This window comes from Panthera pardus, unplaced genomic scaffold (assembly GCF_024362965.1).
Source record: "Panthera pardus isolate Hobbes unplaced genomic scaffold, ASM2436296v1 HiC_scaffold_12, whole genome shotgun sequence".
Classification (NCBI taxonomy): Eukaryota; Metazoa; Chordata; class Mammalia; order Carnivora; family Felidae; genus Panthera; species Panthera pardus.
Window position 1 is genome coordinate 67397433 of NW_026526677.1, and position 27714 is coordinate 67425146.

The window sequence follows — 27714 nt, forward strand, 5'->3', positions numbered from 1 at the left end:
AATCAAGCCCTGCCTTGGACTCTGCACTAAACATGGAGCCTGCCTCAGATTCTCTCTCTCCCTCTGCTCCTCTCTCCCACTCATGATCTATTTCTCTTAAAAAATAAAATATAAGTCAGGGTCTGCAAGTTTCCCTTTATCCTTGGTGGGCCATAGAATACAACTGGAAGTATAAAAGGAAATAGCCTAATAATGATATTGCCATTTGCCTGGTCACCCACACACAACACACACAGAAGAAGATGATCCTCCAGCATCTTTCTCTTCTCATGACTTCCAGAGTAAGATCAACCTAACCCAATTAACAGAACATGACACCTAACATCAGAGTCAAAGCCAAAATGACTTCACATTAGACTGCAAGTTCTTTGATGAAGGCAGTGATCCAATAATTGTAGTCATCTCAGTACCCCTATGGCAAGTCTCAGGGATTTACTACATTTTGCCAAATGAATGAGTCTAATGTAAGTTAAATGGATTCTGCTTCAGCAAGGACTCTTCTTCTTTCCATCTCCATTGCCCTTTCCCCATCAGGCCCTTGTTTCCTCTCCCCAGAATGTTACACTTTCCTCTTATTTCCCTTTCCAACTACATTCTTGACTCTCCCCACATCAACACAGCAACCTTTCCCTACCTCTCCATTTCCCCCCACCCCACCAACTTACCATTCCATTCTGAATTATTTGTAATTCAGAGTAAGAGTAATATATAACCACTGGGACTTTGTACTTGCTACTTTCCAGATATCTTTGCCATCTCTTCACCTTCAGGGCTCAGTTAAGATGATACCTCCTCCCAGAAGCCTCTTTGATTGATCCACTTCCCCTGACACCTGTGTCCAACCCGACTAGGGTCAGGACTGATAGCGACCTGTGCACACACAGAGTACTTTTTATTTTATAATTTTTGCCTGTTTGTTTGACGGTTCACCTTTATAGATTCAATAAATAAGACTAAATCTTATTTATTGCTGTAATACCTACGTAGGTGCTGAATAAACGTTTGTTAAATAAGCGATAGCCACCTAGTAACTAGTTTTGGTTTTTTTTCAACTTTTAGAAACTTTACTTTCTGTCAACCTCATTTCCCTTTTGTTTGCCTCTGCAGAAGAGCAGCTTAAGACCACTCAGTGGTTGCTCCTACTCATTCAGTGGCCTGAGCAATGAGAGCCTCAGACCAGTCTTCACTGGCAGACTGAGCATTCCAGTCTTCAGTAGGGAACTGCTGAATAGGCACAGAGGGCAGCTGCAAGCCTTCAGACCAGTCTGCAACTTCAGGTTAAATAGCAGCGAACTAAAGTAGTCCATTTACCCTTAAATTCCTCAGTCACAGCCTTTTCAGCAGCAGCCTGCTCTTCCTTTTCAATCTCTTCAGGGTCTCCATAGAAGCAGAGATCAAGCATGACCTCCCATGGGAAGTGGTGCCACACATGTGGAGAACTTCCTGGGCCAGACTCCACCACATCAGACCCACTGAGTGAGCCCCCTTGTTGTTGCAAGGGATAGAAATGTCTACACAGCACAGAAAAGACTCTGTGTTACACAGAGCGATGGTAAGCAGGTTAACACAAGATGCCTCTGTGAGAGGCTGGTGGTCAGTCCTGGGGTCAGTAACCACCAGAAGTCTCAGCTCCCAGAAGGGTTCCTGGATCCGGTTAGGGAAGGTTCCAGGAGAGAAGTGGTTAGCAATAAGAGTGGCTCTGGGGGCGCCTGGGTGGCTCAGTCGGTTAAGCGGCTGACTTCGGCTCAGGTCATGATCTCGCGGTCCGTGAGTTCGAGCCCCGCATCGGGCTCTGTGCTGACAGCTCAGAGCCTGGAGCCTGTTTCAGATTCTGTGTCTCCCTCTCTCTGACCCTCCCCCGTTCATGCTCTGTCTCTCTCTGTCTCAAAAATAAATAAACGTTAAAAATAATAATAATAATAATAATAAAAGAGTGGCTCTGGTAGCAGCAGCAAACTTCAGCATAGCTCACTGGCCAATATTCCTGAATGATATGACAATGACATCAGCTAGGTTCTGAATGGCAACAATGGCTGCAGCTGCCACATCAGCAGCTTCTCCCAGGTTCTCTTCCAGATTTATGATGTAGATACTATCACTTTTCCTTTTGTAGCTGTACTGCTCCATTTGGAAGTCAAGGTTGGTGCCATCTAAATCAGTTCCTGATACAAGGAATTTGAGGACATCCTCCTCTTTCATTTGCAGGACATCAAAAGGGTCCAGGCATTGTGGAAGTTTTCCTTTAAGTTATGATGTGAACGCAAAACAATGCCATATGGACCCCTTCCTGGGTAGCGTGGAAAGGTGGTATCTACTTTTCTTATCTGCATTCTCTCCACAAGTCAAGTCATTCAACCAATCACCCCTGGGCACATAGTTAAGCACAACTTCACCATATCACTCACCCTTTAAAGCCCTTTTCTGTGCTCTGGAACAAAACATGGACACTTTGTCATAGTATTCACGCCACTCTTAATCTCTCTCCACATTCCTCTGACTGTACTTCTTTACCCATTTGCATTCCACTAAAATTAGCCAAACAACTTTTTTTTCCCAAGTCTCACTCATCTTTCTCACTGTCCTGTTTGTGCTCTTGCTTCTGCCTTGAATGATGCTCCTTGAATTATTGGGTGGGAAATTTCGTTCTCTTTGTTTGAGATTCTGTTCAAATGTCCACTTTTCTGGTCTCCCCTGATCTTTCCCAAACAGATATAACCTCTATTTATCTTCATTTTACACTTCTCTCATAATGAAGCCATCCATCAGTGAGTTTGTAGCTTTTCTATCCCTCTGTCCTTTTGTTAAGCACTTATAGTGAGTTACTGAGGCACTGTAATAGACACTGAAAATATTTAGAAAGATGAACCACAGCCCCAGCTCCCATGAGCTCCCTTTTCAGTAACTGAGAATAACAAATTTAATCAATCTAGGATGTCATTGATGAGACACATTTGATTTTAGAGATGCTAAATATTAAAAAGTGCATCTTAGAATTGATGAAATGCCACATTAAAGTATAGTATACATAGGTTCCCGTGGAGGTACATTTAATCTGGCTTTGGGGGTATAAGGGGATAGTTTCTTGGAGAATAGGACACCTGTGATTTATCTTACAAAATGAGAAAGCATTAGGCAAAGAAACAGCAAGCGTATTGGCAAAGGAACAGCAGGTTCAAAGTCAGAGAGGAGTGATAACAGAGCAGAACATCTGAAGATATTAAAATGCTTGAAGGCAGGTTCTTACATTGTTTCCTCCAGAGGACTTCATACAGAGCAGAGCCTTAAACAGTTGTCTTAGACAGAAATTAAGTTTATTCTGAGCCATAGAAATATTACCAAAAGGAGATCACCATTTATGTGCTACAGTGTAACTAAGCTTGTCACCTCCCCTTAAAATTTGCAACATGCAACTAACATTTCAAGGAATTTTGCAGAATAAATTGCCTGAGATGTTCAATTCAAAATCTGAAATATAACTGATAAATTTATCATCCATGACAACAGGGTCTGAAAGATTAGACTTCTGTATAGTTTGGACTTTCATAAACTGGTAGACTTGGCAAGGTTAACAGAGGTCAGTTGGTGTACATTCTCTATTCATGGTAAAACAAAACAAAACAAAACAAAACAAAACAAAACAAAACAACTTAGCTCTTAAAGCTATGGGCAACTTCTGGCCTCACTTTGTATTTGTCTTGGTCCATTCCATTCTTAGCTACATTTTCATTTTTGTGTGTGTTTTCTTCTTCTTTCTTGTAAAAGTTTCATCAAGATGTGAAAAATTAAAAATCCAGGGAAACTTCTTAAGCATGCCATTCTTTACCCTAAAATAGCTACCCCTTCCTTAATTTGGACAAGACTTGTTCAGTCTTGAGCAAAGAATAATCTGTAGGTTTATTAGGGGCACTAGCTTCTTGGATCCAATAATAAACAAGACAGACAACATTCCTTCTCTTATGGAGCTTCCCTTCTAGTAGAAGTGACTGACAAAACAAAATTAACAAATAAACAAAACAATTCCAGATTGTTAAGGAAATGAGAAAGTATTCCAAGAGAGCACAAAGGAGAAACCTTATTCAGTAGAGGAAGTCAATGGACACTTTGTAAAATGATGACGTATGAGTTGAATCCTGAAGAATGACAGAATTCCCACATAAAGAGTTGGGTGGGCTACATTCCAAATGAAAAGGAAAAACAACCATGAAAGCGTCTGAGCTGGGCAAGAAGTGGGCTTGCCCACTGTAGTGGGCTGTAGGACTGACAGAGCTTACTGAAGAAAGGCAAGTGTAGTGAAATATGAAGCAGGAAAGGTAAAGTAGGGCAGACCACACAGGACCATATAGCCCTCAGAAACTATTTAGGCTCCCAACCTGAGAAAATTAAAGTTCTGATAGAGGATTTCAAGAGGAAAGAGACATGATCTGATTTATATTTAAAAAGCCTACTCTTACACTGTTGGTGGGATTTTAAAATGGTGTAACCACTATGGAAAAATGGTAGTTTCCTCAAAAAATTAAAAATATAACTACCATATGGTCCAGCAATCTCACTTCTGGGCAGATGGCCAAAAGAATTGAAAGCAGGGTCTGGCAGAAAGATTTGCATCTCCAAATTCACAGCAGCATTATGCACAATAGACAAGAGGTGGGAGCAACCCAAATGCCCACGGACAGACGAATGTATGAACACAATGTGAAATGTACATGCAATAGAATAGCACTCAGCCTTAAAAGGAAGGAAATTCTGACACAGCCAAATACGGATGAACTCTGAGGACATTACGCTAAGTGAAATAAGTCAGTCACAACAAGGCAAATTCTGTATGATTTCACTTACTATCTAGAATGGTCAACTTCATAAAAACAGAAAGTAGAATGCTGATTCACAGGGACTTCTTCATTACACAAAAGTTTCTAATTTGCAAGATGAAAAAGTTATGGAGATCTGTTACATAACAATGTGAATATACTTAATACCACTGAACTGTACATTTAAAACCTGGTTAAGGGGTGCCTGGGTGGCTCAGGTTGTTTAGCATCCAACCTTGGCTCAGGTCATGATCTCACAGTTTGTGGGTTCAAGCCCCTCACTGGGCTCCGTGCTGACTGTGCAGAACCTGCTTGGGCCTCTCTCTTTTTCCCTCTCTTTCTCTGCCCCTCCCAGATTTGTGCTTTCTCTGTCTCTCAAAATAAACTTAAAAAGTAAAATAAATAATAAATGGTAAAGATGGAAAATTTTATATTACATGTTTTTTTAAAATTATTGTTACCATAAACCTTACACTGGCATCCTATGAAGAATGGATTAGAGCAGTTAGAGGACAAAGGAGAAAGGCCATTTGGATGCTCTCAGGAGACTCATTCTGGTACCTGGAACAGGCATGTCACAGAGTCTGCAGTGAGCTCTGCCTCCTCACGCTCTACTGTGAGGAAACATCCAAGGCCCACAGACTCCAAGTTCTTACTTGCTTAAGCACAAAAACATTCCAAATGTTCGTGTATGTTATTCCTTCAAACTTCCAACATCCTTCCTCAGAAAAGATAAGAAACAACAACAAAAAAAATGAACTTTAAAATAGTTGGTGATGAAATCCCCTCTCACCTGGACTCATCTTTTGCCTGGAAGGAAAAAGGAAGAGGTCCAGGTAGCAGGTGGACTTTAAGCAATTGTATGTTATTCGCCTTGAGGATTAGTAACTCTGTGTCAGTCTCCCCTCAAAAATGGCCTTCTGATCGCTTTTAATAAACATGAGCATTGACCAAAAATCAAGTTAGAAATTTTTCTTCCTAATTTTTCTGTTTTGGATCTTAGTAGTAGCCCTCAATGTTTAAAATACTTGAGGACAAAAGAGTCCAAACTCCCTAACTTATACTGAGAGGACCTCTACATTCTTAGAAGATAATTATTTTGTATTTTTTTTTTTAATTTTTTTTTCAACGTTTTTTATTTATTTTTGGGACAGAGAGAGACAGAGCATGAACAGGGGAGGGGCAGAGAGAGAGGGAGACAGAATCGGAAACAGGCTCCAGGCTCCGAGCCATCAGCCCAGAGCCTGACGCGGGGCTCGAACTCACGGACCGCGAGATCGTGACCTGGCTGAAGTCGGACGCTTAACCGACTGCGCCACCCAGGCGCCCCCCCGTATTTTGACAAAAATTACATTTAAAATTCGCTGTGAAGTCATTCATGCATACACAATAATTTATATCAGCTATACAAGCTATGAAGAATAATATAACAGACTCCCTATAATTATCACCCAGCTTAAGAAGTTGAATATTATCAATATAGTAGAAACCCCAGGTGCCCATCACTGTTCATTTCTATCTCCCTCTCTATGGAGGAAACTGTTAAATTTCCTGTTCATGATTCCTTGCTTTTTTCAATTGTCTCACTAACTATCTAGACATGTATCTGGGAGAGTTTTATGTGTCAACTTCAGTAAGCTGCAGTATCCATTATTTGTTTCTCTGAAGGAATTTTCTAACAATGGTTATCATCTGCAGGTTTCTCAGATAATACCTCATTTGTGGACTGCTGCTTCAGCTCCTGCCTGAGAGTGTCCAGCCTGCTGGTCTTCCCTCTGGACTTAAGACTTGCCAGTCCCCACAATCACATAAGACAATTCCTTAAAATATACATACCACGTATACTGGTTCTATTTCTCTGGCAGGACATTGAATTGACTGATATAGTATCCCTAAAAAGTGTGTGGTTTTGGAACTCTACATAAGCTGTTTCATATTGTGGCTCTCTTTCTGCAATTTTGTGAAATTCATTCATGGTGACGTGTGCAGGTAGAGTTCATTTCTTTTTAATTTTGTAGAGTACTACATTGTATGGTACACCACAACGTACCATTTACTTGCCAAAGAACATTATATTTTTATTGTTTTCCTTTCTGGAATAACAAAACTGTAACAATAATGCTACAGAATTCTTATATATGTTTCTTGGTTCACATATGTATCAGTCTCATTACACATGTGCCTAGGAGTGGAATTTCTGGATCATATAAACATCTTCAATTTTGCTAGATAACCAAATTGTTCCAAAATGGTTGTATCTATCATCAGAAATATACTAATTTATATCCGACCAGTAATAGAAAAGAGCTATGATTATTCCATGTTCTTGGCAAAACTTGGCATTATCAAGGAAAATAATTGTATATAGGTAGATATACATTTGTAAATTGAATCAACATGGCTTACATATACATTATACAAGAGATGAAAGAGGGGTACCTGGCTGGCTCAGTGGGTTAAGTATCCAACTTCGGGTCAGGTCATGATCTCACAGTTCATGGGTTCAAGCCCCACATCAGGCTGGGCTGTGTGCTGACAGCTCAGAGCCTGAAGCCTGCTTCAGATTCTGTCTCCCTCTCTCTCTGCCCCTCCCTGACTCGTGCTTGCTCTCTTTCTTTCAAATATAATAAACATTTAAAAAAATTTTTTTAAAGAGATGAAAGAGAAAGGAGTCAAGGTTCATTTTCTGATTCTTATTTTTGCAATAATTAATATTCATTCTAAGTGTCATTTTTATCCACTTCTTTTTTATCTCAAATACATGAAATAGAGTTTAACAAATACTTTGTTTCACTAACTGATTTGGGTTTGTCTGTTTCTCAGATAAAACATCCTTCATGTGCAGAATCTTCCTTCAGCCACAAGGTGGCAAGCTAAGCATCCTCAAATTTAAAGCTCAACGCCTAGGTCTGAGTGTGATTGTTCTTAGAAAGTTTATAAAGCAAGGATTTATTCCCTAGTAGATTCTTTATGGATATAATATTCATGCTTCTTACATATTGTAATATCTTAATATTTACCCAGTTCTCCCTTCTGTAAAGGAGTAATCAAAAGTCCCTGTTCTTTTTTATTTATTTTAAATAAAACTCAGAACCTGTCACTGCTCCAGGAGCATTCTAATTTGGCTCCCTTTAATCACAGAGGACATTCAAGACTCTTTTGCCTGACATACAAGACCTCCTGGAAACTATCTTGAATCTGCATTTCTAGTTTCATTTCGTCTTATTTCATTTGCACTCCACACACACTCTGTCTCTCTCTCTCTCCCATTCTCTGCACATTTCAGTTCTCAAGGTCTTATTCAGCTACACAAAATTTCTCCCACATCTGTGTATTAGGCTGTTCAGATTTCCATGATATGGTGAGGGCTGCTGACTTTGAGGGCTGCTCCTCACTTTATGGTGAGGGTTATAACATTCAACATTCAGTTGAAACGCAAATTTGAGTCCCAGTTGCAATACCACCCTACTGAAGATGTCGGGTTTCCTCCAGCTGTTATCCATGACTCCTCTAAGGCCCTAAAACATTTTTATATGGCATTGTCAGAGCCGTCATGTTGTATTATGCCATTCTAATCTTTTTGTCTCTCTCTCTCTCCTCCAATGTTACTTACCAACAAGCAGTCATGATAGATTTTTCTTTGATACTGACCTAGAGATTTACACTATTGCTGGCCAGCTGGTAGGTATCAATGAATGTTAACTAGCTTCCTGAATGAATGAATGAATGAATGAATTAATATGGCATAAAGGTGAATAATTTAACCAACGCATATTTCCCATCAGTATATACAGTACTTGACACAGAGCTTACATTGTTAGAATTTTTATCTGTTGTTACAGTTGTTGTTACTATAATTAAAATCATTTAAAAATAAACACTGAGTTGCTTGTAAATAAGAGGTAGAAGACTTGGTTCTGTCCATGAGGAGGTAAGCCAAGGGGAGCTGGGGAGAGGGCGTAGCTCCGGGCAATGTGTGCATATGTAAATCAGTATAATATACTGATAAAATAAAGTAGTCCACTTAATAAATATGATTAAATAAATCATTGGGTTTAGCCACTGGCATGAGAAGTTTCCATAATTCAGCTGACATGTCAAATATTTTTCTCAGCAAACATATTATTGATTTTTCACAAAGGTTATAATTTAACAAGCACATAATATTGATTTTTTAACGCTCTCAGTCCAGAACTATAAGGATCTCAGTGGAATTATAATCCCTTCTAATTAAAAGCTTCAACATGCAAACATATGCTATAAGGCATTAGACACCATATGCTTCACTGTAATGTGAACTTGCTAACTTCACCTCTTTAGTCCTGTGAATAGAACTCTTTCCTGATCAGTACTTCCTTGCATTTTATTTTCTTGGTTGAGACATTTTTTTTTCTATTTTAATACAAAATTCATTATATCACTTGTTATTGAGTGTCCACTGGGTGCATAGTAATGGGCTATGCCCTAACATATTGTTTGTGACATGTTCCTTCTATTTATTTTCAGCTATTATTTTGATAAAGGTCTACTGTCTGCCAGATATTATTCTAGGACAAAGAATCTAAGTCTCAAAATATTGATACTGGTAGGCTGGAGGATCTTGTGTACTCGTTGGAAATATTTAAGAAGTTCATCTCAAAAGATATTCCAGAATTCTTTCAGTTATTTTCAGAGAAGAATTCTATATATAATATATTCTATATATAATATATATATATATTCTATATATATATATCTATATATATATAGAATATATTATATATAGAATATATACATATATAGAATATATATATAGAATATATATATATATAGAATGTATATATAGAATATATATATAGAATGTATATATAGAATATATACAGTATATATAGAATACATATATTTATGTATAGAATATATATAGATATAGAATAGATATAGATAGAATGAATATATATATATATATATATATATATATATATATATATATATATATATATATACATATATTCTCAGACCCAAATTTGGGAACTTGATGTTTTTTAAGTCAAATCAAGTAGGAAAGCCACATTATATTGATTTTAGCCAACATTCTCAAATGGAGCACGTTAAGTCAGCATATAAATTGCTGTTGACTGTTACTGAATACCCACAGTGTGCTAGGCACTATTAATTCAGCTGAAACTCATTAATTCCAGTGAGTAACTAGATCCCCCATTAGGAGGGCTCACATTTTACAAATGACCAAGCAAGAGAAAAACACCCAGCTGAAAGGCAACAGAACTGGCAGGCACTTTCATCATCTGCTGTTAATTGGAAGAAGTAGAACTTAATTTTATTCAGAATAATGCTTCATCATGGCTTTGGAAAGTAATGAAGTCCCAGGGGATCTGAATGGGCTCCTCTAATAAACTTTCCATGAGACATGGTATGTTGGTTGGAGGAGGAGAGGGGTTGGTTAGAAAATGTTAAGGGCTGTGGGGAGGTAGACTCAACTGAATGAAATCTACATTTTTGTATCAAAAGCAACAGAAAAATCACAAAGTTACTTTCTCTGGCCATCCATGGACTACTCCCTTTGAGGCTAATTTAGGGATTACACTAATGCAGGGTTGAGAGAAGAAAATGAGGGGTGTGCTGGACCTTGAGTTCCTGATGGAGTACTTGCTGGTCTAAGAGGTCTGGGTGCCTTCCTTTGCTGTGAAGGAAATTCAATAAATTAATATTCTGGAGGTAGAGTTCTCAGCCTTTTTCATATGACTTGCCATTACATTTTCCTAATGACAGACCATTCCTTACTGGTGTCTTCCTATCATTACATATTCTTTTAACAAATGTTTACTGGTTATTTCTCATGGTCTGGGCACTGTGCTAGATACTAAGAATACAACAATCAACAATATAATTTTATTTCCTTTTCTCATGGAGTTCACTTACAGTCTGTAGGAAAGCAGATATTAAATGCATAAATGACTTCTTAATTATAAACATATATAAGCTATGAAGAAAAAGTACAATGGAGATCTGGAGTCTATACCAGCAAGTGGCAATACGTATAGTGCAATAGGTCTGGATGATAATACAAATGATAGCCACCCTTAGCTGATCACCTATTCTGTCCTAGGCACTGTGGTAAGTACTTTGAATTATTTCTTATTTCTGCAATTACTATGTGAGTAAGCATCAAATAGGCTGTCGCAGATGAGACTTTCCTTATGCACTCCATGATGCACTCATCACTGTGCTGGTTGTACCTTGAGGGCTGCCATTTTGTCACCAGTCTTTTAAGACTCAGTTTAAATGTTATTGTGTGTGTGAAGGCTTGCATCCAGGAAGTCCATGTTCCTTCTGTGCTTTCCAATGCTCTTGGTTTAAACTCTAATATGGTGAAATATAATTGATTTATTTATATATGTGACTCCACCACTGGACTGTAATCTTCATGAGGAAGGACACTAAGTTTTAAGCATTTTATTTATTTGTATATCCCTTGCATCTTGTAAGCTCAGTGCTTGGTATTTATAGGCATTCATTAAATATGTATTGAATAACTGTTGAGTGAAATATAATTTGTGCTACAGTCTACAGCAAGAATGAAACATGTATTAGAAAATATGGATAGCATTTCATTTGAATTGCTGAGAAAGTATTTGAAAGGCAAATCATTCATTAATATCTAGGACAGACCATGCACCTGGTACACAATACATATTAATTTGAAGATTTAAAATGGACACTATTTTTTTGCTTCCTAAGTATTGATGAATACTATAAATGCCAAACAAAATAGCAACTAGGTTTCAATCACATAGAATCCACTTAGATAATTTAGTTTTACACTTGTTTCTCAATCTTGACTTCTGCTAATCCTAATGGGACAAAATGTCCATTGAAGAAGGTATGCTTTTATAATATCAAGCAATATCTAATATAATGAGTGATCCTGCAGTGGGATCTAAGCCCACTCTAAGCCATCCTTTGGTTCAACCTCCTGCTTGCAGGAGGATATGCTCAGGCCTCATGACTTTCACAGGCTGGACAAAGACTACCATCTAGATCTCCTAAGTCCTAAGCTAATGCCAACACTTCCTATAACTGCCTGTGTCTCTATCTAATGCCAGGCTCAAGAACAGAAGGAAAAGGAGAGAGAGAAAAAAAAAGTGTTGCTATCTACTTTTTTTTTTTAACATTTTATTTATTTTTGAGAGAGAGAGAGACAGAGCATGAAATGGGGGAGGAACAGAGAGAGAGGGACACACAGAATCCAAAGCAAACTTCCAGGCTCTGAGCTGTCAGCGCAGAGCTTGACCTAGGGCTGGAATACGTGAATGAACAGTGAGATCACAACCTGAGCTGAGGTCGGACGTTTAACCAACTGAGCCACCCAAGAGCCCCTCTACCTACTTCCTTCTTTGCATTTGGAATACTCATTTGTTTTAGAGGGAGAGTTCAACTTAACTCAAATTCCCAATGCCTACATGAAGCCTTCCAGATTTGCCTCATCTGAAAGGGCTCTCTCCCTCTACATCACTTGATGCTTAAAACAGTTAGCTTGAAAATCATATCATGGTATTCTGGAATTGCTTGCATCATTTATTTAAATAAGAATCTAAGAGATGTATGTATTATGGCTTACAATTACATGAATTTTAACAGTAATCTTTTCTTTTATTTTTTGATATTCCTCCAAGCAACTAGAAGAGTTGATGTACCTTGTGCATATTATAATGATTCAAAAAAAAACCCTTAACATTTATTTCTTAGAAGAAAAAAAAATACACCTTTTTTAAAATTGCAGTCCAACTCCATTTAATTAAGTTTATCTTGAGTAATATTTCTATAAAAATCCATTCACTATTAGGCCACATTTCCTCATGCCTAACAAGGTGAATAAAATATAATAGTATCCAACTAAATCCATGTTGAATGAGCAAAGAAAGGATCTACTGACACCTGTGGTGATTTCAGCCACATCTGACAGTAGGCCTTCACAAAACATAATGATGAATATGGATGATGTAAATGGATGAATGAATCCACACCCACCACACGTCCATAGATGCAAGGAACGCTATGCATAATACTATTGTGACTTTTTAATTCTGTTTAAGATATATGTTGATACATATTTTTAAAGCCTGACATTTTTTTAAAATCCTTCCTCTAACATAATTAGTAAAAAGAAAGAACTGGATGACCTTTTGACAATAATCCCCTGAGTTGGAATAAATCGTGCTTTTCTCCAGAACTTGGTATTTCTGCCATGAGCAGTGGCATTGCAAGCTCAATGAAAGAGTCAAAATGTGTTAGATAGCACAGGGCAAGGTGGCATAGCTGACAGATGGGGTTCAGATGCTATCTCTGTTTCAGGTTGAAGCAGTTAAAAGGCAAGCCTAAAATTAGTTTCATTCTTGTCACTCCTGCAAAGCTGGCTCTTAGTTCCAGAAAGTTTAAGTAAAACAGCTAAATGAACACCAGAATGACTACAGTGACTTACACCTTGTTCCTAGCTTTGCCTCTAAGCAGACATATGATCTCAGTGCAGGTAGTTTTCATTATCTGGTAGAGAGATTCCTAACCCAAAAATTTTAGGGAACTAGGCCGGAACAGCAGTATTCTGTTGTACCGTGGAGATACACAGGTGTGTCGTGTTCATTTATGAGAAGCATTTCAGGTATTCTAATATTGTTAATACAGTGATTGTAAATGATTTACTTCAAAAAGGAGAGCAGATGTAAGAGGATATAACATCACATCTCACTCACTTACATCCTGTTGTGTTTGCTTTAAGGGAAGAGAAAGGAGTCCAATTATAGTAAATTCAACTACAATAAAGCACAGCTATTTTACCTAGGTTAGAACAATTGTAAGGTACCTAACTGATGCTGTGATAATAAGAGGTGACTGTAATGCAGTATTTTAAGGGATTTCAGAGAAGCTTAGCTATGTTTACAGGAATGAGTTGCTCTCTATGCCTGCCATAGAAGAACAAATGTGAGAACACTACACAAGAGGCTGGCTAAGTCACTGTTAGCACTGAGCTTCAGTGATTTGGATCAGAGTCAAACTTAGGGGACTGGCTTTGCAGATTCCCTGGGGACACTACAAATGTCCCTGAAGGAAGACATCCACCCCCTAAAAAGAGTCCTACCCAAGAGTATACTGTACTGTTCCTTAATTTGATGAGACTGGAGGAGGGCTGATTGAGAGGGAATAGTAAGAAGGAGAACTTGAATAAGCTTAAAATATCTCTTGCTTTAAATATTACCATAAATAGCACCTCCATTTTGTTTTATTCCACATATAATGTGGCTTAATATTTATGTAGATTTTTCTTTAATAAAAAGGCAATTCTCATATAACTATGCTTAATCATGGTTATGAGTCTCAAATTTCCTTAATTGTCTGATGGTTTGGACCAAATATTATCCAGGACCCCTCTTAAGAGTCTCTGATTCGGTGATTTTTCTCAAATAGCAGATATGAGTGCCTGGCTACTGCCACCTGGTGGCAGCTACCTGGACTATAGTTATTAAACCAGGAAGTCCTTCTCTAGGTGTTTGCAGTTTCAAGTCTGTTTAGTGATAATATCATAGTGTAATGTGATCAGTTTGTAAATTGAAATAGCCTTGAGAGACAATTCAGTCCATATGACTTTTTATAAAACAAAAAAAAAACAATCTAATTTTAAAAACTTCTAGAGATAGATTCTCCAACTTCTCTTGTGTCACCATTTCTATGTTAAACTTGTTTGAAGTTCTTTGTATTAATCCTAGCTGATTTATTCCCAATGCATATGTATATGTTTAAAGAATTTCTTTCTGATCTTGAACTCAAAAACAAAACTAAAATGTGCGCGCGCGCTCTCTCTCTCTCTCTCTATATATATATATATAGGTGTTAAACTATATATATAACTATATATATGTTCCATATATATATGGAACTATAAGGTTCCAATAGAACCTTCTGCCATGTAAAATAGTTCCCTTTCCATTAGTACTCCATGCACTCAAAATACTCATAAAATGTCTGCATTAGCTGAAAGCATGGGCTTCAAAAGTAGTACAATGGAGAGTCAGCACAGTTGTAAGGGTTTTGGTGTAAATCTACCAGTTACTTAATGTATAACTCTGTGGAGATTATTTAATTTCACTGAGTCAGTTTCCATTTGTACATGGGGATGAAAATTCCTACCTCCTAGAGCTTATTAGATGAATAAAGTGACTAGAAAATAATAGTGTCTAGTAAATGATAGCTCTGTGGTCACACAGAGCACTATGGATGCCACTGAGGGAAGATTTCCAAACCTGAGGAAAACAGCACAATGCCTGGAACACAGTATGTGATTAGTACATATCTGTTGAAAGAACGAGCAAAAATTACTCACATTCAGATGCTAGCTGGGAAGGATCACTTGATAGGATTTGATGCTCTAGATCAAATTCGTATAGGTAGAAGATGGGTTTAATCACAAAACAGGTGATTATGAGAATAGGACCCAGATCATATCCTACTATAAATTATATTTGATTGTACCCCCGTCCACTTCTCCCATGAATTCTTTGAAGGCAGTGGTTATGTTTTAAATATCTTTACAACCTCCTTACGGATTACAGTAGTCCACAAATATGATCTCAGTAAATATTTAATCTAATTTAGTGCTACTGACCCTTAACACAACACTGTTTCTAGATGAAATTTAACATGATAAAGTAATTGCTTTTCCCTTCTGTATAAGGAAGTAGAATAAAAAGAATAAGTAGAATAAGAAGCTCTTTCTCAGATACATACTATTGGTTTTAATCTTCAGTAAGACTGAATAGCAGTCTAGGGCTCAGGTGTAGGGCACCTGGGTGTCTCAGTTGGTTGAATATCCGACTCTTGGTTTCAGCTCTGGTTACGACCTCACAGTTGCTGAATTTGAGTCCCAAATTGGGCTCTGCGCTGAAAGCACAGAGCCTGCTTGGAAAATCTCTCTCTCTCTCTCTCCGCTCCTCCCTGCTTGTTTGCTCGCTCTCTCTCGCTCTCTCTCTCTCACAAAAAAAATACACATAAAAAATTAAAATTAAAAATGAAAGAAACTCACTTGCAAATACCTATATAGTGCGGTCAAAAATGTAAAAAAAAAAAAAAAAAAAAAAAAAAAAGCTGGACACACAGAGGATATAAGGGTTAGGTCAAAAAGTCCCCGTGTCCCCCAAGATTTGAGCTTGTATAAAAAATGGCAGGGGAAATCCTCTGTCACAATGTGACAAATCAAATTATATAAGAGTGTTAAACCAGACTGTGTGGTTTCAGAAAAGCACAGCTGTTTGTAGTCAAGAGGAAGGCCGCCATGCTGCCACAGCTCCTCTAACCTTGTTCCACTTTCAAGTGGATTGCAGGATACATTTTGTAAAAACTGTACTATAAAAAACCCTGATGTAGTCCTTTCCCGGGTCTGCAGAATGAAGAGGGTCAGCTTTACTTAAGTGATTGGCTTCCTGTTTTTCTTAATTATACAAAATGAGGACAATGCAAAACACAGCTGGTGGAAACTCGGATGTTGCTCAAAGCCTGAAACACATCACTACTTTGCGATGAAAAACAGAAAATGCTTGCTAGTGAGGGCAGAACAGCAGTGACACATTTCCAGGGGCATGCTTACTATGGCTGAAAAACTGATTTCACCTCAGAAAATGAGACAAGGTGAATGTCTAGCTGCGGGGTATAAATGGTACCTCAGACACATGTTATTGAACAGAAGAGGAAGGAAGAATGGGAAAAAAAGCATGAGGGAGGGCAGTGAATAATTGGCTTATGGATCGTTATGATTATGCTACCTTGAGGGTGACACAGAATTTCTTCACTATACATGAAAACTCAAACTACCCTAGGCAGTGAGTAAACAAGCTGCAATGTATACAACTAGATAACTAGTCAGTTGTTGAGCATGGCATAGAATGAGCTTTCGTGGGGAGGAGAGGCTGTATTGCTTACGCAGGCTTTGGAACAGATATTAGGTACTATTTGACACTAAACGAACTACTCGTGTATTTGATGACTCTTTGGTGGATCCCTACTCATCTTTCAAGGCTGAATTCAAGTACTGCTTCCTCTGTGATGTCTTATCTCAACAATCAGGCTGAAATAACACACCTCCATTGCACTTCCTCAGTGTTGGGTAGCACTTACTAGAGGATCAAAATTATTTGTGTATACAACTGTCTTTTTGCTCTATTATGAGCTTTTCAAAAGTAGAGTCTATAACTTGATAATTTTTTTATTATTCTCCCTGCAATGAGCATCATGCAAGCCCTTAAAAATAGCTCAATAAATGTTAATTGGATGAATTAATCAAGGAATTAGAATAAATATATGGTTGAATAAAATATATGTCTTTATGTGTTTGACCTCACTGTTAAAGTGTGCAAATAAACTCAGTTCAACACACCTTTATTTTATCATGCACTTACTGCAGGTGTCATGCTTGATATGGTTAGAAGAAAGGGTAGCTACTAAACTTGAAAGTTGGAATTAAATACTGCATGACTGCTGAAGGTTTGAAGCCCTGAGCTTCAGTGTCATGCAGCCATCAAAAGCCATCCAATTACTAACTCGTATAAAACTTGTTAATTGGCCTGACCTTGGCCAGAGTCATCTCACAATAGCTATTTTCCTCTTCTACCATATTAACAAGACCTTAAAATTTTAGTTGAAGGGCACCAGGGTGGTTCACTAAGTTAAGTGTCCAACTCTTGATTTCGGCTCAGGTCATGATCTCACGGTTTGTGAGTTCGAGCCCCATACCCGGCTCTGTGTTGGCACTGTAAGGCCTGTTTGGCTCGCGCTCTCTCTCTCTCTCTCTCTCTCTCTCCCTCTCTCTCTCCCCCCTGCCCCAACTCCACCCTTCTCCAGCTTTCTTGCTCTCTCACTCTCAAAGTGAATAAACTTTTTAAAAAATTTTAGCTGAATATAAAGAGATAATTTTTTTTCTGTAAGAGAGCTCAGACAATCATAGGAAGAAAATAAGCCTTAATGGAACACTGGTCAGTAGTCTAATATGGTGTCGAATGAGGTTTCCTGAGAAAAGAGGTCTTATGCATTAATTAGGATTTAAAACAAGTCCTAAGGGTTGTGTGATGTTTTTTTTTTTTAAAAAAGCTGCTCCTATAAAAGTGATGACTCTTTTATGACTCCCTACTTTTCTTTCATAACTGCTTCAGTATAAGGGTCATTACTCATTACTGTTATAGAAGAAGGCTATATTTCACAGCCTCCCTTGCAGCTACATGTGGCCATGGGACAACTTGTGACTGATGGAGCATATACTGAAGTATCTTGTGGCAGTTTCAGAAACACTCCTTAAGATACAGTGTTTATGCACCCTTTCTCAATTCCTTTTTGTCCTGCCATTTTCATTAAAATTGAGGCCACCTATGATAGATCAGCAAGAGAGAACAAGATGGGTCACTAACACTGTGCAGCAGGCTAGCTATGGCCTGAATATTTAGGCTTTTCAGTGAGGGAGAATTAAACTTTTATTCCAGTTAAGCTACTGCTATTTTGGTTTCCCTTCAGTTGGTGGCAGTGCCTAATCCTAACTAAGCATCCATGCTGACTTTTGTGTTCACAACTCAATTATGGATGAGGTGGGGTGCTGGTTAAATGAGTGAATATATGGATGTACGGAAGGATAGACCTTTAAATAAAAATTACTGAAAACTTCACTAGGAGTCCTTCAATCTACATTTGTAGAATAAAGATGGACATAGGTCTTCTACAACTAGGCCCTACCTAACTTTCCAGCCTCCAAATATACCCAGTTACTGATAACCTTCCAACCCAGTCACTTGGCAGCTTCCTCCCTGACACTGATTATGTTGTCTTGTGCCTACTTCTTTTTCTGATTTACTCCTACTTTTTCCAAATCCTGCTCAAGTGTTATCTCCTACAAAAAGGCTCCCTTGATGCCCTTCCCAAGGTGAGGTGCCTCACCTATGCTCACCTATATTACTCAGTGCATACTTTTGACTTAGACCTGATCTCAGTTAATGATAATCATTTATTCTTACCTCTATCTCTTTTCCCTGAATTGTGAGATTCTTGAAATATGGGATTACTGTGCCTTTGTCATCCATGTTTTTTAGTGTCTACGCCAAGGCAGGTACTACATGGCATCACTGGATTTGCTTTCCATTATATGTAAGTTCCTTAATTTCTATTACTTCTTTCTCTGAGGACATCTTTCTTTCCTCTTTCCTCTCCTCCTTATCAAATTAATTCAGAAAATACATTTTGGGTGCCTACTTGGCCAGATACTGGATTAGAAATATATTTTAAAGTTAATTTGTCAAAAATTTCCTCTGCATTTTATTCTATTCTTTTCTGCCAATTTCTTCATAGAGTGAAGTTATCCTCGTGACTCAAAGCTTGAGGACTAGGAAAGGGGGTTGGAGTAAAATCTGTCTTTTGACATTTAAAAGATATGTGCTAAAATTAGAGAATAGTTAGCACTTCTATTTAATAGTGAGATGAGGCCACATACATTTATGAACATTCAAAATAGCCCAGCTCTGTGTTCCTATCGGCTACATAGGCCTACACTAAAAAGCGGAGTACATGGAAAGAAAGGTGAAAGATTGGTTTGTCATAAATACAGAGTAAGCTATGTCTTAGTTGGGGTAGTCTTCTCCTCTTTCTCCTCCTTCTTCTTCCTTCTTCTCCTTTCTCTTTCATCATCTGTATTTCTATCTACTTCTTCTCCTCCTTCTGCTTCTCCTTCTGTTCCTCTCTGTTTCTTCCTCCTCTCCTCTTGCATTCAGAAGCAAGCTCAGGCTATATTACACTCACATCACAGGGAAGCATACCAACAGAACTCTTATATGAACTGCTTATGAAAAGACAAGTCTTGTTCTCTACACGACAAGATTCAGCACAACACCCTCCATTCCATCTGTTCACTGAATGTCAAGTGCCCATGTGTAAATCCCTCTTTTCATATGTTATCAATGCCCTTTCCTCACTTATGGGTCACCAGTACACGTTACTTCCATACAGCTTCAAGGGAGCCAACATGTACATGCAACAAGCCTTGGGATTTCAGTTATAGTTAACACATAGAGCCAGAACGACAGACTGAGGGGTGGGGGCATGGGGTGGAAGGAAGGCTTATTTCCAAACATATTCATCACCTCAAGGAACAGAGAGAAAATAAGCATGGAAGGTAAAACACAACTTGTTAAATACACATGTAAACATTTGGGGTTTAATAGTAAGTATTTTTAATTATTATATACTATGTCCCAAACACAGCTCTATATATGTCCTCTGCTTTTTCTCAGTTTTACTTATAACTTTTGATGTTAACAGTTATATCCTCATTTTACATAGAGGAAAGTGAGATTTTGAGAAATTAAGGAAAGTCTGGATTTAAATCCATATCTTTTTGAATCTGATGTTGCAAGAGATTGCAAAAATACCACAAATCTTTGCAATACTTTCTATCAAGAGATAAAGACCAGTGGTTGAAAATGGGGTGGCTATGACATGCTTTGGTTAATGGAATGCAGCAAAATGATTTGGCAATAGGCTGAGCTTAGACCTCAAGAGGCCTCACTTCTTCTCACTCTCTTGGGGTACCTGTCACCAGAGCCATATAATCAAACCTGAGCTAGTTTCCTGAAGAATAAGACATTATGTGGGGTGGACATGATCCATCACAGTTGAGACATTTTAAGCCCATCAACCCTCAGCTGAGATCAGCCAAGCCTACCCTAGATCAGCAGACCATGTCGCTGAGACTAGACCAAGGGTTAGGTAATTTTAAGAGTTACGTTTAAGCTTTAACTACTTAAAATCTTAACTATTTTTAAATATACCTACTGAATAACAAGTTATGCCTGTTTGCATCTGTAGTACTTACATAAAATTAAAAAGTCAGTTGATCTAAAGAAAAGCATTAACAGTAACTCAAGGTGGTATTTAATGTGAAAAAAAAAGATTATGATAGAACATATATTACTGATTTTTTAAATGTTTATTTATTTTTGAGAGACAGAGAGAGACAGAGAATGAGTGGGGGAGGGGAAGAGAGAGGGAGACACAGCATCCAAAGCAGGCTCCAGGCTCTGAGCTGTCAGCACAGAGACTGATGTGGGGCTTGAACTCACAAACCATGAGATCATGACCTGAGCTGAAGCTAGACGTTTAATGGACTGAGCTATCAGGTGCCCCTAAATTACTGATTTTTAAGAGTCAGTATACAAATCTATATCGCTTCTTATTGAAAGAAATAAGATCCAAAAGGATGCACCACTAACATTAAAGGTGGGTTGGTAGATCATGAATGATGTTACACTCAAACACTACTGAGGAGAAAAGCTACTCTACCTTGAACCACATACATTTAAGACAATCTTTTCCTTAGGTCCAACCATTCAGGAAAAGAACCAAATGCCATAGGCACCTAGACTGGGCGTACAGACATTTGGTTTTAACAGGAGAATTTTTAACATAAAAGCAAATGTTCAGTCTCTCTTTTGTGATAGAGGAAAATCAGATACAGCAAGAAGGAAAAGCAGTCCACGAATCTGGGTGTTATTATGTCACTGGCCATTTCTCCTAGCATTTCTTCAGTGAAAATGTTAGCTTGCAATAACGGTTCATCTTCATGTTCCCGGCTGGCAAGCTCTGAGTCACTCACAAAGTTCCTTATGAACAATGGAGAAGGACTATGAAGACTTCTTAACGGCAGCTGTGATGAGAGAATCATAGAATACGATAGCATGGAAGGGGTTTAATCATCTATTCAACCAACTCCTTTATTGCACAGAAAAGGAAGTGAAGATCATGAAGAAGCCTAACTTGTTCAGTCAGATGGCAAGTCAGCAGTGAGAGAATGGGTGATACAGACCTTGTCTCTCCACTGAACTTTCTCCCATGACTCAGGGCTCTGGCTCCCTCTTTGCGGTTCACTGAGTGAAGCAGAGTGACTGACTTAGGCGTAAACTGGGATTTAGGAAAAGGCAGCTACCTTTCCAAAAACTTCTTTCCTCAGCAAGGAGGAAAGAAAAGTATGTACACTTTTACTGCTGTGGAGTTTGTATCTCAGAAATTATGTTACAAGTCACATAATGTTCCCTTAAGCTAATATTTCCCTTAGTAAACAATAACAACAACAAAAACAACAACCTCAAACTGCTTAAACAATAACGGCAAATTAACAAATTAATGTCATTGTTTGTCTGTCTGGTCTCTTCCTTTTTGGACCAGGTTTTATCTAAGTGTGTTCTAATTTTACTACTTTGGGAGCCTGATACCAATTAGACTTTAATATTTTATGTAAAAAGAAACCGCAGCCAAGCTAAAGCTCCTTTAAAATCTCTTTGCCTGAGGTTTTAACGTTGACTATAATGATCTTAGGAACATGTTAACATTAATGAATTCATCTGGAAAATGCTTCAGGGTAGCACGTCCTGTACTGTGCCCAGTATCATAATGGGAGATACAGAACTTCATGACACTCTACACTATCTGCCTGTTGGTCATCAGCTCATACCTGCTTCTCTTGGCACCTCAGTCCTGACATGTTCCAACTAGGATGCCCCCATCCTTCTCTGAAATGTGCTCTTGCTTCTGTATCCCCTATCTTAGTGACTGGAATCATCATCTCCACATGTGCCCAAGTTGGAAACCTGAGCATCTTCTGATTTTACTCACTGCTTTCTCTTCCACCTGCACCCAGAATCTACCCAGCTGATCAATTACAATTCTGTCCAACTACACCTTGTAGTATGTCTGTGAGACTGACCACCCCCATACTGATTCCATCTCTACACGACCTCCCTGGGTAGGCTCATCATCAGCTGTCTCCTCAACACCTGTTACTCTCAGTTGGCAATCCCCTGCTCTAAGCTGGGTTCCTTTCAAGTCGATTTGCCATTTGAGTTAACCAAATCTTGTCAGTGGCTTCACCAACCTTTTATGTCCCACTTCATTCAGGATAAAATCTAAGTTCCTTAGCAGTCGATACAAGCTTCCCTGTGATCTTATTTCTTTTTACATTTTTAGCTTCATCTCCTGTAACTCTTCATGTTATAATACTGGATTACTTACAGTCAGTTGCTTCTGATACACAGGATTCATGTTTATGAACCCCTCAGATCCCCCTCAGGGAGCAGTCACACACTCTCCACACATAACCGACCCCCCCCCCAATTTTTTTTCCTTAGTTACTTCCTATTCACCAAAACTCAGTTCAGACAAGCACCTCCAGAAAGCTTTTTACTATCCCCCAACTCCCAGGCTGGGCAAAGTGGACTCAGTATTTCCATATGACTCTGTGCACAAGACCCTTACAGCACTTTTCATGTTAAATAGGAAGCATGTGCTTTATCTCACAAACTATACAGGTTTCTTAAGAGAAAGTTGTCTTGAGACAACTTCTGTTACCCTGTATCTGCATACTGTTTTTCATCTCTGGCTAAATAATATAATCATCTGGGAAAACTTAAAAAAAAAATATCTATGGCCGGGTCCCTATTAACACTATAGACCAATTAGAATCTCAGGGGTAGAGCAAGATATACTCCTTGCCTCAGGACCTTTACAGTGGCTGTGCCCTCTGCCTGAAGGGCTGTTCTACATGGCTCACTCCGCTCCTTGTTCAAGTCTTTTTCTCAGATAACATTTTCTCAATAAGGCCTACTTTGATCTATTTAAACATGATAGCACTTTCCCCCCACAGTCTCCAATCCCTTTTTTACTTTTGAGAGAGAGGGAGAGAGGGCAGGCAAGCAGGGGAGAGGCAGAGAGAGAGGGAGACACAAAATCCGAAGCAGGCTCCAGGCTGCAAGCTGTCAGCACAGAGCCCTACACAAGGTTCAAACTCACACACCGCGAGATAATGACCTGAGCCAAAGTCGGACACTTAACCAACTGAGCCACCCAGGCACTCCTCCAATCCCCTTATTAATAGCACATATAATTCTATAATGGTATACAATCCACTTTTTGACTACAGTTGTTGTTTATCGTCTGCCTCCCTAAGTGTAAGGGTCATCTATTTTGTTCACTAATGTCGCATCAGTGCCTGGCTCATAGTAGGTGTTTGTATGTATGTATGTATGTATGTATGTATGTATATATGTATGTATCTATCTATCAAATAGATGAATGATTGGATTCTTTTTGCCATGTATGGTTTAGTGGAAAGAGATGTTTATGAAATTATGAAAACCTGGAAAAGTGGAACTGATTAATTTTTCCTCTAGGGATCAAGAAATGCTTCGTGGAGGAGGAGATAATTAAGCTGAGGCTTGAAGGTTTTTCCAGGCAGAGAAAGAGGGCAAGTTATTAAAATAAATAATGTTTTGATAAGCAACAAGCATTAGAGCCAATATAGTACAGTCATTCAATAAGGTCTTGTTAACACCAAAAGACAATTCAGGAAGAGGGAACATTCATGAGCACAAAGATTAGAAAGTGCATGTCTATTTGGAATGGTGTAGTGGGCAAGTAATGAATGATTAAGACTGAACTGATATATTTTGGCTAAATTCTATGATTTTTTTATTGAATAATTTATTTCTGTAAATGTTACAAAGAACTGACAGATAGATGATAGATAGATAGATGATAGATAGATAGATAGATAGATTTTCTTACAATGTTAAAATCTGTTCAAGTAACTTACTGTCATTGATATACTTGTTATCCACATGTTTGTTAGATTTCACATGGCTTGCATTATTATTAAGCTCGTGTGTGTGTGTGTGGGGGGTGTGTGTGTGTGGGTGTGTGTGTGTTTTCTATCCACTTAGACCTAACCTTCAATAGTACAAATAAGGGCCTCATGATCTTTCTTTCATACTCATGATAGTAATATGCCTACAAAGACTATTAACAAATGGGTCTCCTAAAAATTCATTCATCTTTTCATTCATCCAGAGAAAATGTTTATTTTATTTAAACACCTACTACTTGTCAGACACTGTTATTAAGAACTAGAGACATAGACAGGAAATTTGAGTCCAGTGCAGAGATGGAAAAAAAATCACAATTCAAGGAATAAGAGCGTTTATGTAAATATATGATATATATGGGTTTTATACATACATATATATGTATGTAAACATACATACATATATATATATATATACACATATATATGTATGTGTGTATAAAACACTGAAGTATTTTATAAGCACTGAAATAGTATAAATAATCTATCAAAATGGAGGCAAGAACCAGAGGAAGTTTTCTGAACAATGTCATTCTTGGGCTCTTTTCCCCTGAAAATGATGTTCATGTCAGATATTTTATATAAATTTAAATTATATTTTAAGAGATACACTCATATAGAGGTAATAATACCATTAAAAAGACATCAATCTGCTTCAATCGCATATTAAGAGAGAAAGAGAGTTTTCTGATAAGACCTTAACCAATTCCACTTACATTCAAAACTCAATAATACATAGTGCCAAAATTTATGGTTTCCTATGTGAAGTGGCAAAAAAAAAAAAAAAAAAGCACCTGGGGTTTTGGTTAAAGGGGGAAAATATTATCAGCCGTTCCATCACTAAACTATATCCAAAGATAAGTAGTAATTAACCACCTGGAGAAGAGAAGGGAGGAAGGACGTTTCAAGAATAAAATATAGGTGCAAAGGTGCCAAAGCATAGGAAGAATGGCCAACATGGAGATCCCAAAAGTATGTTGCTATATGGAAGGAATATGGGGAGGTTGGCAAAGTGAGTCTTCAGAATATGGACATTATGCTAAAGATACTGAAATACGCCAAAATCATAAAGGTACAGATATGCTTAGGAATTTGGACTATGTCATAAGGTAATGAATGATAACTAGGAATGTCGTAGGCAGAGGGGCAGAGGAATCCAATAAGTGATCCCTATCATATTAATTCAGGCAAGGGATAAGAAAGGGCTAAATGAAAGTAATGCTAGTCCAAAAAGAGAACAACAGATGGAGGCATAATTGACAGAATTTGGTGGCTGCTGGAATGTGGGGGCTGATGGAGAACGAGATGTCTGGGATGACTCCCAAGTTTCTGGCTTGAGCAGCTGAGTGCCTGGAAGGTGCCACTCACCATGAGAATGAGTTGAGAAGAGGAGGGGAAAGATGAGGAGCAAGTTTTATGCACTTGAAGTTTGAGGCCTTATAAGTAGCAAGGAGAAAATAACTTATTAGCTGATTCTGGAACTCAGGGGAATTGGGCTAGCTACCTGAATGAAGAAATACCATGAGCACCTGTGATACTTAGGAATCCCTTGGCTGCTTATCTCTTTCTGTAGTCTACCAGGAGTTTGCAATAATATTCCAGGGGTTTCAGGCACCCCCTGACAGACATTTTCCTGGATCACACATGCACTTGAAGAGTTGAAAGAAATATATATTAAAACAGATATAAATACCTTAAGTCTGGAGTGTAAAATTTCCATGGATTTTTAGGACAAAACCAGTCTCTAAATGAACTGTGGGCTCTTTGACTCATGCTTACAATCTCAGCCTCACACTACATCCACAGACCCCTGAGATGTATGTTCACCTCTTCTGCCTTTGGTGAAAACATTTAAACAAGACTACACTACAGCAGTTCACAGGCCCTGTGTGATTTGGGTCTCGGTGAGCAGCCCATTCAAGAGGTCTGCCTAGAAGAATTTGACACACCTTCTAGCTCCAAGTAAAAGGCAGCAAGCTGCTGCTGCTGTGCTTTTGCTCAGCTCTGTCGCCCTGTATTTTGAAAAGACAGTAAAGATCGCTATTGAAACACTGGAATGTGGAAAGAAACAGCGAGCTATTTGGACTTTACAGTTCCTTTGGAGTGAATATAGTACTTGTGTTTTAATTTCATCCTTACTCCATGTAAGACCAGTCATTCACAGATCTTGAATTCACTTTAGGAGTTGCCTGCTAAGAGGTCACATGCTTCTTTTGTATTTAGTTGTTACTTCTTGCCTTCAAAACACATATTACAAAGTGTAAGAAGATTTCTGTTACCATCAGGTAGCCTCTGGGTAAAGAATACTCAGCATTTACTGATCTCAAGCTAATCAAGCTTCAGTAGAAGAAAAGGTATTTTTAAAAGTGTTAAAGTCAGTTAATGAAGCTCTCCTGTTTTGGAGAAACAAAGACCATCCCCGGTCTTCACAGGCAACGACTCCAGTATTTGCAGGTAAACAGCTGCTTCCATCATTCCTTATGGTAGAACTCATCACTTTATTTCCTTTCACGATTATTTAATAAACAGGAGTAGCATTGCAGCAAACAACAATTATGAGAAATTTAGGTTTTTTTTGTTTTCAATAATAAATCTTCCACTTGTTAGAGCTTTGTGGTAAACTGATGAAGGACAATCCATCTCTGAAGGTCTGACAGACTCTGTTTTTCTCCCTCGCATTCTCCTTATCCAGACAGGCCTTTCTTAGGAAAGGAAAATCTCATCACCAAGTACTATATTTATTTCCTCTATGAGTCATTCTTATCATGATTATCCCTCCAGCATTAAGCCAATTTTTTTTTCCCTAAAGGAAGGAGGAGGAAGGATAATTTTTAAAGTTTACAGACAAACTACTATGGACAACTTTGCTAAGCTATTTCTCAAATTTAATTTAATCTTTAAAACATGATAGATATTACTCTTCCAATTTTATAGTGTCTCTCATGCCAAATTTATAATTACAAGAAATTCTGTCTATTGGCTATTTTTAAAAAGTAATTTAGCCATTTTTTCAAGTGGAGACAGCTTTTAAGAAATCAATGTTTATTTACTGTTCATGTTCACAAATAAAGGAGCTGGAGTTCTGAGTTAAATTAACTGATACCCACTTAGAAAGTGGTAGGATCATGCTTCAAACTCAGGTCTGTCTGATCAGAGAGGAAAAGATGGCAAGATAAAGTTAGGTGAGATGAATCACAGCTT

The 27714-nt window shown here is 38.1% G+C and overlaps 1 protein-coding gene and 1 pseudogene across 18 annotated transcripts in view; both read right to left on the bottom strand.

Moving 5' to 3' along the window:
• The window catches only part of DLG2 (discs large MAGUK scaffold protein 2), a 2072859-nt gene that overhangs the window by 1026840 nt on the left and 1018305 nt on the right, over positions 1 to 27714 (bottom strand). The window lies entirely within an intron of this gene.
• Positions 816 to 2320, bottom strand: LOC109267391 (40S ribosomal protein SA-like; annotated as a pseudogene).